The sequence below is a fragment of the Onychomys torridus genome, chromosome 1 (assembly GCF_903995425.1).
Source record: "Onychomys torridus chromosome 1, mOncTor1.1, whole genome shotgun sequence".
NCBI classification, from domain to species: Eukaryota; Metazoa; Chordata; class Mammalia; order Rodentia; family Cricetidae; genus Onychomys; species Onychomys torridus.
In genome coordinates this window covers 81,042,534-81,053,787 of record NC_050443.1, presented here as the reverse complement: position 1 = coordinate 81,053,787, position 11,254 = coordinate 81,042,534, and positions in this window count along the sequence as shown.

Below are 11,254 nucleotides of genomic sequence, written 5' to 3'. Positions count from 1 at the left end.
TAGGGTCTCACGTATCCCAGGTAGCCTTGAACTCCCTGTGTAGATGACCTTGAATGTCTGATTCTCCTGAGCTTTGCTCTGTACCAGGTATTACATGCATGCCCTACTACACTCAGTTTTGTGGGAGGTTCTGGGGATCTAATCTAGGGCTTTAGGAACACTGGACAAACACTTTAGCACTGACATACACCCGCAGAATCATCTATGTAATTTTGAATACTCTGAATATCTTATAAAACAGAATCATACACTATTTACCTTATTGTGCCAGGCTTATTTTATTGAGCAGAATGTTCTCAAGGTTCATCTGTGTGTGGCATATGTCAGAATTTGCTTCCTTTAAGGAAGCAACTACTGTTCTATTGTAATTATGTACACTCTTTTAAAAATTTTATCCAGTCATGGACACGTAGCTTCATGTTTTAGCTGCTGGGAGTAATGCTGATATGAATGTGGTCACATAGATAGATAACTTTTGGGATGCTCTGCTTCTCTCTCTCTTTAAAGATTTATTAATTTTATTTCATTTTGGGTCTGGGGAAAGAGATGGTTTAGCCATTAAGAGCACTGGCTGTTCTTCCAAAGGATCCAGCTTCAATTCCCAGCACCCACATGGCAGCTCACAACTGTCTGTAACTCTAGTTTCAGAAGATCCATCACCCTCACAGAGACATATATGCAGGCAAAGCACCAATGCATAGAAAATAAAATATATATGTATATACGTGTGTGTGTGTGTGTATATATATATATATATATATATATATGTATATATATATATATATATATATATATATAAATTTTTTTGTGAGATAGGGCTTCTTTGTGTAGCCTTGGCTGTCCTGGAGCTAGCTCTATGGACCAGGCTAACCTTGAACTCACAGAGATCCACCTGCCTCTGCCTCTTGAGTGGTGGAATTAAAGGTGTGCACCACCACTGCCCTGGTGATTTATTAATTTTATGTGTAAATGTTTTGCCTACATATACTTATGTGTATCACATCTGTGCCATCTCTCCAACTCACATATTGTTTTCATTTAAATCATAGTCTCACTAGGTTGTGCTGACTGGCCATGAACTCACAGAGCTCTACTTGCCTCTGCCTCCCAAGTACTGGGATTAAAGGCTCTACTTTAAAAATTTTTTATTTTATTTTAAATACTTAATTATTTTTATGTGTATGTATGTGTGTGCCTGTGTGAGTTTATGTGCATTACATGCACATCTGTGTGGGGATGTGCAAGTGTGAGTGTAAGTGCCTGTGGGGTCCAGAATAGGGCATTGGATCCTTCCTTGCTGTTTTTGTGTTTTTGAAGAGGTGAGCTATTTGAACCCAGGCTTGCCTTGAACTCACTACAATCTTCCTGCCTCATCCTCCTATGTTCTGGGATTACAGCTGTGAGCCACCGTCCACAGTGGCTTTGTAGTATATACCCAGAAGTAGAATTGCTGAGTCACATGGCGATGCCACAGTGTTTTTACTTAAATTTTAAAAACATGTATTTATTTTATTTTTTAAGAGTATGAGTGTTTTGTCTGGATGTATGTCTGTGCACCATGTGCATGGTTGGTGCCTTTGGAGGCCAGAAGAAGGCATCAGATCTCCTGGAACTGGAGTTACAGATGGTTGTGAACCACTATGTCAGTCTGGGAACCAAACTTGGGTCCTCTGCAAGAGCAGCCAGTGCTCATGACCACTGAGCCGTCTCTCTAGTCCCTGTAGGAAGTGCTGTGCCATTTCCACCCACACCAACAGTTCCTGGGGCCTCCAGTTCCTTCCCATCTTCATCAACACTCCCTCTTTTCTGTGTTTCTCTCGTTACATTTTAGATTGTAGGGATTTGGGCCCGACAGTTCAACTACTTCAACAGGTTCCTATGGGTGTGCGTGGTGCGTCCTCACTTGGACGTATCTCCATATCTGAGAGGCTCAAGGAGTTAGAACGGACGGGGCCAGTGTTCTCCTCTGTCCTCCTATGGCTTTCCATGATCAAACTCAATTTCTCACCTGACTCATAATGTCCCGGGTGCCAGTGCCCCAGCCCACCTCCTTTCATCTTGCTTTTCTTCATAGCCTCATCCACCCACTAATTGTTTTGCTCAGAGATGTTCTTCCTGGATGAAAAGTTCACCCAGTCCCCCTGCTTATCCCAGTACCCAAACCTTGTATGATTTACTCACTGACTGACCTCGGACCTTGCTGGCTTTCCCAAGCCATCTTTGATGTCCCTGCACTAAGTTGGGCGTCTCTGCTGTGTCCTACAGTTTCTTTGATTGCTCAGCTCACCTTACTGAAGTGTCTACAGCAGTGTTGGTCTCAGCGCAGAACTGCGTCCTCTTGTGTATCATAGTCTCTCTAGCTCCAACGAGTTAGGAATAACCGAGACCTGCCTGCCCTTGTCCCCAGGGAAGGCATCCTCATTGGAGATTCCCTCTCCACACTCTAGAGGAGTCACTTTCTCTCCTGTGTCCTCAACCCCCCAGACACAGGACAGTGCCTTCCTCCTGGGTCACCCTGGGCCCAGAGGAAACTTCTTCAGCGATGTCTTTGTGAGTGGCCATTCCTTCCCCAGTGTCAAGGCTGACCACCTATAGAAGCAGCTACAACTTACAGGACCCAGTGCTGCTGAAGATCCTGATTCCAGGTGTCTCACAGGCCGCCATCCAGCCTGTCACATCTATAGTGTGGTCCTTGAGCCAATAATACCTCCCACCCCTGTTCTGTAACACTTCTCTCAGAAGTTTAGTGGATTTTTTTTTTTTTTTTAATTTTGTGTGTATGGGTGTTTTGTCTGCATACTGTATGTGTGCCTAGTGCCACTGGAGGATAGAAGAGGACATCAGATTTCCCAGAACTGGGGCTACAGATTGGATCTACCCTTTGGGTACCAGAAATCAAACCCAGGTCCTCTGGAAAAGCAGCCAGTGCTTTTTTTTTTTTTTTTTTTTTTTTTTTTTCTTTTTTGAGACAGGGTTTCTTTGTGTAGTTTTGGTGTCTGTCCTGGATCTCGCTCTGTAGACCAGGCTGGTCTCGAACTCACAGAGATCCGCCTGGCTCTGCTTCCCGAGTGCTGGGATTAAAGGTGTGTGCCACCACTGCCTGGCACAGCCAGTGCTCCTAACTGCTCAGCCATCTCCCCCACCTGCAGCACTGGCTTTAGCTGGAATTCTAGCACGCCAAGAGGATAGTGTGACTAGGAGCATCATTGTAGAAGGAATGCTATGAAATTCTCAGGGCAGGAGCCCGCCTCCTCGTACCTCAAGACCATACAGCTGCGTTTCTCTCTTTCCTGGCAGCCACTGACTGCTTGCTGGCTTGGCGGAGAAAGGCAGGTGGGGGGGTGGCTGGTGATTAGGCGTCTGGGGTGAGGGGCTCATCCTAACTGAGGAGTACCCACCCCCATACATGCCCTTGTAGGAGAACTACAATTTCTTGGCCCCAAGTGCTGTCACAGCACTGTTGGGAGGGGACTCCTTGTGAACATATGTCTTCATTTTAATGCCTGAGGGTGAGTTCTGGTGCCTGATGGTGATGGGTAGGCACAGCTTTGCCCCACTACTGGTCAGCTGAATGGCAGGGTGAGTTCCTCAACCTCTCTGCACCTTGGCTTCTCCTCTGTAAGCTGGTTCATTTTAATGAGGAGTTAAAATATATAGTGTTCTCACATATTCATTCTCTGTTTATTTAGGGGGTTATTGGAGTGGTTTATAGGCTGTGCTCCAGCTAGTCCAGCAATGGCTGTCTACCAGTGGAAAGACCAAGGATCCAGGAGGTGTTCTGACCAGGAATCTGGTCAGATTGTCTCAACTGGTCTTTGGTGCTCACTGGAATCCTGAGGTTGGCTCTCATGCCAGTTAAGGAACGAACTTGTCATTGAGAGTGAGGGCAAGTAAAAAAAAAAAAAAAAAAAAGCTTCCTTCTTCCATGTCCTTTAGATAGCCCACTACCAGAAAGTGTGGCTCAGATTAAAGGTGGATCTTCTCTACCTCAAAAGATCTGGATTAAAGGCGGATTTTCCCACTTCAAACAATTTAATTCAGAACAATCCCTCACAGATGTATCCAGTTGCTTGGTTTTGGTTCATTCTAGATGTGGTCAGGTTGACAACCAATAACTGCCATCACACATAGTGTCCAGTGTGTAGCAAACATTAATGAAATTAGCCTCTGCCACACCACCACCAGGGGCCTGACCCCGCAGAGGCTGGGGTTAGGGGCGGAGTCTGGTAGGAGGAGTGAAGAACAAGATGGCGGGACTGTGGCAGAGGGGGAGAATCCTGCCCTGAGGACGTGGGCTGCAAGGAGGACCTTGGAGAGTTTGCACTGTGGACCCCACCCCTGCACTCTCGGCTCCACACTATTGTACCCACCGTTGCTGGGCAGCAGGAGAGCTACGAATGACTGAGAAAACCACTGTCCTGGAGAACTCTGCCCACCGTTGGTCCCACGGAGAAGGGCAGCCGGTGAGGACTTCCATGGGGTAATATCTCGGCTGCCCCATTTTTAGAGCAGTCACTGATCTTCTCTCTCAGCACTCAAGGCAAGACCTCCTGGGCTCTGAGTGTCACCTCCATGGTGGTCCTTCCTGTTACTACAATTTATCTTCTCTCCTTTGAGGCAATGACCACAGGAGCTTCACTGCCCATTTATAATTAGAAGCTAGTCTGTGGCCACATCACCCTGAACTTGCATGATCTCTGAAACTAAGCTTACACAGGCCTGGTTAGAACTTGGATGAGTGGCATCCCAGTTGTGCTGGTCTGAATGAGAACGGCCCCCATAGGGTCATGATTCAAATACTTGGTCACCAGGGAGTGGCACTATTTGAAAGGATTAGGAGGTGTGGCCTTGGAGAAAAGTGTGTCCAAGCTCACAATTTCTCTCTCCCTGCTGTCTGCTTTTTTCTTTTCCCCTTTGAGACAGGGTTTCTCTGTGTAGCCCTGGCTGTCCTGGATCTCGCTCTGTAGACCAGGCTGGCCTCAAACTCAGGGATCAGTTTGCCTCTGTCTCCCAAGTGCTAGGTCTAAAGGAGTGCACCACCACGGCCGGCTAAATGCTTCCTTTTCTAAGAGTTGCTGTGGTCATGGTGTCTCTTCACAGCAATAGAACACTAAGACACCAGTCTGGATGTAACAGATAAGCTCTGTAGCTGCTTAGAAAGGGGCCGTAGAACAAACAAACAAAAACAAAACAAAGAGTTTTATTCTATTCTATTAGTTACTTTTATTGTTGTCTGTGACCAGACAGAAACTTAAGGGCAAAATAATTTATTTTAATTCATGGCCTCAGAGATTTCAGTCCATAGACCTTGACTCCACTGAGTTTAGGCCGGTATTGAGGCAGAACATCATGGCAGTGATGGGAATGTGGAAGAGGTAGTTCTTTACCTTAAGGCAGACTGGAAACAGTAAGTGAGGACAGGGTTAGGGACCGAGTGAAACCTTCAAAGCCGTGCCCCAGTGACCTACTCCCTACAACTAGACCCACCTCCTTGAGTTTCCAGAACTCAAATAGTGATGTCAAGTGGGGACAGGGTGTTTTAACACAGGCACCCATCGGGAACAGTTCACATTCAGCCCTTAGCACCTACCAAGCATACTACAGGTTGATGAACTTACCTAGGTGGTAGTGCGGAGGAAGAGATCTACCTAAGTGCTGCCATAGTAGACACTTGTGAATTGGTCAGCCCAGCAGAACCTTTCCTGTTGGGATTTGAGAATAGTCCCTTCTACCCACATGATCACCCAGGACACATGTGCTTATATAATCCTGCCCTCAGTCAGAACTGGTCCAAGTGTGGATCTTGACCAAAGGTGGGTCAACAAAGCTCTTCCTCACCAGTTATTGTTATATGAATTTAGACAATAAAATAATATTACTTACTTATTTATTTTGAGATAGCTCTGGCAGGCCTGGAACTCACTATATAGTCCAGGCTGGCCTCTAACGGGCAGAGATCTGCTGCTTCTGCATCCTGACTTTTGGGATTAAAGGCGTATGACACTATGCTCAGCTACATACATTTATTTGAGAGAGAGAGAGAGAGAGAGAGAGAGAGAGAGTGAGTGTGTGTGTGTGTGTGTGTGTGTGTGTGTTTCAGAAGACACCTTTTGGGAGTCCATTTTCTTCTTCTATAATGCAAGTCCTGTAGATCAAATCAGGTCATCAGGCTTGGTGGCTGCAAGCACCTTTCCTTGCTAGGCTATCTCACTGGCCCTTCCTGAGACATCTTTACTCTTTCTTCAAATTGGTTGTCTAGCCATTTATTGGATTTTATTACCTTACACATTCTTATCCATGTTTAATCGAGTTCAAGTTGGATTTCTGTCACTTCCAAACGAACGAATCAAAATAGAGTTGGCGTGGTGTGTAGGGACGCCAATGGCAGAACCTAAAACGTGGAACTGGCTCTGCTGATGTTGTGGATGGGGTGCAGTGAGGCTCCTCCATCAGAGCCCAGAAATGAGCCATCCCTGTCAGGAGACAAATAAGCAGCCGGGACAGCGCTGCATTCCGTCATTTGGACTTGACCTCAGTCCTCCTCTTTTCTCATGACAACTTCAGAGGATTAAAGTGGAAAATAGTCAAAGACTGTAGTGTACCTTGTGGAAACCTCAGGAGAGTCCTCGAAGAGAAGGACAAGCAGACTGGCATTGGGGGTCAAGCCCTGTGGCGGTTTGAATAAGAATGGCCCCCATAGGCTTATATATTTGAATGCTTGGTCACCAGGGGGTGGAACGGTTTGAAAGGATTATAAGGATTAGCAGGTGTGGCCTTGTTGAAGGAAGTGTGTCACTGGGGGTGGGCTTTGAGTTTCAAATGCTCATGCATGGCTCTGAGTCTCCCTGGGTCTCATTCTCTCTCTCTCTCTCTCTCTCTCTCCATGATGATAGTGGACTAACCACTGAAACTGTAAGCCACGCCACAATTAAGTGCTTTCTTTGATAAGAGTTGCTGTGGTCATGGTGTCTTTTCACAGCAACAGAACACTGGCTAAGACACACACTTCAGTGCATCTTGGGGTGTATAGCAAGACAGAGTGGGGAGGGGAAGCAAAAGGCAGGAGGGGCAGGGGCAACAGGCCTGTGTGTGGTTCTGTTGAGGAAGCTGGAATGTGAGGTTGCTTCAGGAGGACAAACAAGAGTCACATGGGTCACTGAGTCACTTGTTTACAGAGCAGCCAGAGTCGAATTTCCTGCCCTGTCCTGGAGTGAAGAATGGGTTAGGAACTGAGGAGTGCTGGCAGGTAAAATGGGAATGTCTGGGAAGAGCTGGAGAGATGAGGGAACTGTGACTCTCCCAGCACCTTGGGACTTTGGCCTAATGGGTTACTTTTTCTCGTTTTGCTTTTCTTTTGAGACAGGGTCTCACTATGTAGCTCTGGCTGTCCTGGAACTTGCTCTGTAGACCAGGCTGGCCTCAAATGCCCAGAGATCCACCTGCTTCTGCCTCCTGAGTGCTGGGATTAACAGCATGAGCCACCACAGGCCAGCTTGACCTTGGCCAGGTGGAATGGAAGAGCTGACTTTTGTTATTTCTTTCTTTTTTTTTTTTTTTTTTTAAATAAAAGGTTTATTTATGTATCTATTTATTTAATACGTGTGTGTATTTTCCTGCATGAGTTTATGTGCACCACGTGCATGCAGGAGCAAGAGGTCAGAAGATGGCAGTTCTAAGTTGCCATGTGGGTGCTGTGAACTGAACCCTGGTCCTCTGCAAGGGCAAAAGTGCTCTTAACCACTGAGCCAGCTCTCCAGCCTGTGGCACACACTTTTAATACTAGCAGAGGCTGGTAGATCTGTGAGATCAAGGCCAGTCAGGTCTACTTAGCAAGTTCAGTCTAGCCAGGGCTACGTAGTGAGATCCTATCTCAAGCAAACAAAGTTAGACCGACTGTATGGACATAGATACATTAACTGGATAGTCCAGACTCCATGTGTCCATTTTATTAATAATTGCAGGTGGCAGGCACTCTACCTATTGAGACATTCCCCTACTCCTTAATTTTTATTTTTATTCTGATATTTAAATTGCGTCAGTAAAGATATTGTAGCCTCCTCCTCCCAAGGCTCAGGGATCATCTTGGAAGAGAGAGAAGAAAAAGTGTGAGACTGAGGAAGACTGAAGCGGAACAGAGTTTCTGGTGTGACAGGGCCGCGGCACTCACGGACTCACCCTGGCTGTGGTTGCCTGTGGTTGCAGGACCTGCACAAGCCCAACACAGTAAACACTGAAGCGTGGAATGGGAAGGGCTTCCTTAGTCTCCACCCCCAACTGGGGGGCACTTGATGGCTTCTGAGGGAGGGAGAAGAAATGTTCTGTATGGATCAACTTCACTCTAGTGGATGACGCTCCATGCTGGCAGCACACACTGGAGTCCATGGTTATTAACTAAAAAGAAAAATGGATCTGGAAGGACTTAAGGGAAGGAGTTGGGGGTAAATATGATCAAAAATATAAAAAAAAAAAATATTGCAGCCTGACACACTGATCCAGTCTGCCAAGTCATTGACTCACTTCATTAATCCAGGATCTTCAACAGACCAAATTCCAGCAGCAGCGCTGTATCCACCTCCCTGCCTAACCCCCCACTTCCTCTCTGAACTGACATACACAGAGGTGAGCGTTACCAATCTCCTAGGTCCTTCCAATCAAACTGACAGGCAAGATTAACCATTGCAACATCTCATTGTGACTTCTTGTTGTCGCTTGACACAGGGCTCATGTATCCCAGTCTGGCCTTGAGCTCACTGTGTGGTCAAAAATGCTGCGGAATTTTTCTTTCTTTTCTTCTAAAGAGACTTATTTACGTATTTTATGCACATGGGTGTTTGGTCTGCGTATATACACACCGGAAGAGGGCATTGGATCCCATGAGACTGCAGTCATGGGTGCTGGGATTTGAACTAAAAAAGAGCAGCCAGTGTGCTTAACCACTGAACCATCTCTCCAACCCCTAGACCTCTAACTTCTGACCCATCTGCTTCCACCTCCCAAGTACTGGAATTAATAGCTTGGGACACCACGCCTTTTCTCATTGTGATTTTAATTTGCATTTCGCTTAAGGCAAAAATTCGAGTGTATTTCATGTGCTTATTGGCCACTTAATTATCTTTTTTGGATGAAAGTGTATTCAGACCCTTTGCTCACTTTACAGATCAGGTGTCCTTTTATTGTTAAGTTGTAATAGTTCTTTATATACTCTGAATCCTTATTAAATATACTGTTTTAGATATTTCTTTCAATCTGCAGGTTGTTTTTCACTTTGTTTTTTTGAGACAGAGTCTCAGTAACTGGCTGTCCTGGAACTCTCTCTGTAGACCAGGCTGTCCTTGAACTCCCAGATACCCTCCTGCCTCTGTCTCTCTAGTGCTGGGATCAGAGCTGAGTGATACTATGCCTGGAGGTTCTTTCTTTCTTTCTTTCTTTCTTTCTTTCTTTCTTTCTTTCTTTCTTTCTTTCTTTCTTTCTTTCTAATCTTTAAAAATCTTTATTTATTTTTACTTATTTATTTGTATGTGCATTGATGTTTTGTCTGCATATGTTTGTTTAAGGGTGTTGGCTCCTCTGGAACAGGAGCTACAGACAGTTGTGAGCTGTATTTCAGGTAATGGGAATTGAATCTGGGTTCTGCAGAAGAGCAACCAGTGCCCTTAACCACTGAGCCATTTCTCCAGCTCCAAGGCGCCCCCCCCCAATTTCTTAATAATATTATCTTTTGTTTAATTTTTGAGATAGGGTTTTACATTGTTCAGACAAGGCAGGCACTCTGCTGTCTTTGAGAGTGTTCCTTACAAATAAAAGTTTTTTAATCTTTTGATTTTCTAAAAGGTTATTTTTATTTTTATTGGTGTGTGTGTGAGCGCATGTGTGTTTATGTATGTATGTGTGTAGTTTTATGCCATGTATTCAGGTACTTGAAGAGGCCAGAAGAGGGCATCAGATCCTCTGGAACTGGAGCTACAGGTGTTTATGAGCCACCTGATGTTGGTACTAGGAAATGAATTAACAGCAGCCACCATTCTTAAAATAGGTGAGTAATCTCTCCAGCCCAAGTTTTTAAATTTTGATAGTCCAATTTCTTTCCTTAAAAATTTTTGTATTAGGAAGGCTGAGAACTACTGTTGTAGGAGATGACCTTGAATTTCTGGTCCTCCTGCCTGCACCTGCTGAGTGCTGTGCGTACAGGTGAGCATGACCATGCCTATTTTATTAAACCAGGGCCTTGTGCATGCTGGGCACGCTCTACCAACTGAGCTACACCCACAGCTCCTTGATTTCTTTGGTTTTTCTTTTTTCTTCTTTTTCAAAGCTCGAGGCAATTTTATTAGAGTTTAAAAGCTAATCCCCAGGGTAGGAAAATTGTAAATCCATCAGCTGCCCACAGGAGGAGAATGGGGAAGAGAAGGAATAAAGAACACAGGTTTCTGAGGGAAGCTGCCTGTGGTGGAGGGGAACTTTAGGAAAGGAGTGGGAAGCCCAGAGCACCAGAACCACATGCTTGGGCTCTGGCCAGGACAGAGAGAGGGAGACAGAAGAGGAGGAGGTTCAGCGGGATTTGTATGGCTGCTGGGAGAACCTGCCTTGGAGCTTTAATTTTTGATGTCATGTCTAAGACACCATTGGCTAGTGAATGTCATGAAAACCACATCTCTCAAAAATTATGGTTTATATACACACACATATAGACACAAAACTCACCATTTTGACCATTCTAACATGTACATTTTGGCCATTGGTGGTGGCACACACCTTAGATCCTGGGCAGCAGAGGTAGGCACTTCTCCATAAGTTAAAAGGCCAGCTGGGGCTACAGTATTTAATGCCATTTCATGCATTTACCATGTTGCAGGATATAATTTCTATCTAGTTCCAGGAACTCCTACATCTGTTACACCATTGCTTCCCATTCATCCCTTTTGAGGGATCCTGGCAGCCACTAACTTACTGTCTGTCTCTATTCTGGACAATTTATAGAGATGGACTCATACAATATGTCTCCTTTTGTGTCTGACTTTTCACTCAGCTTGAGGCTTTCAAGGTTTAGCCCATGTCCATATTTTGTCATTTTCCTCCACTCCCAAGCCAGGGTTTCTTTGTGTACAGTCCTGGCTATTTTGGAATTCACTCTGTGAATCAGGCTGGCCCTGAACATGTAGAGCTCCACTTGCCTCTGCTTCCCAAGTGCTGGGATTAGAGACATGTGCCACCACCACCTGGCAATATTTTGTCACTTTTTAGGGCTGTATAGTAC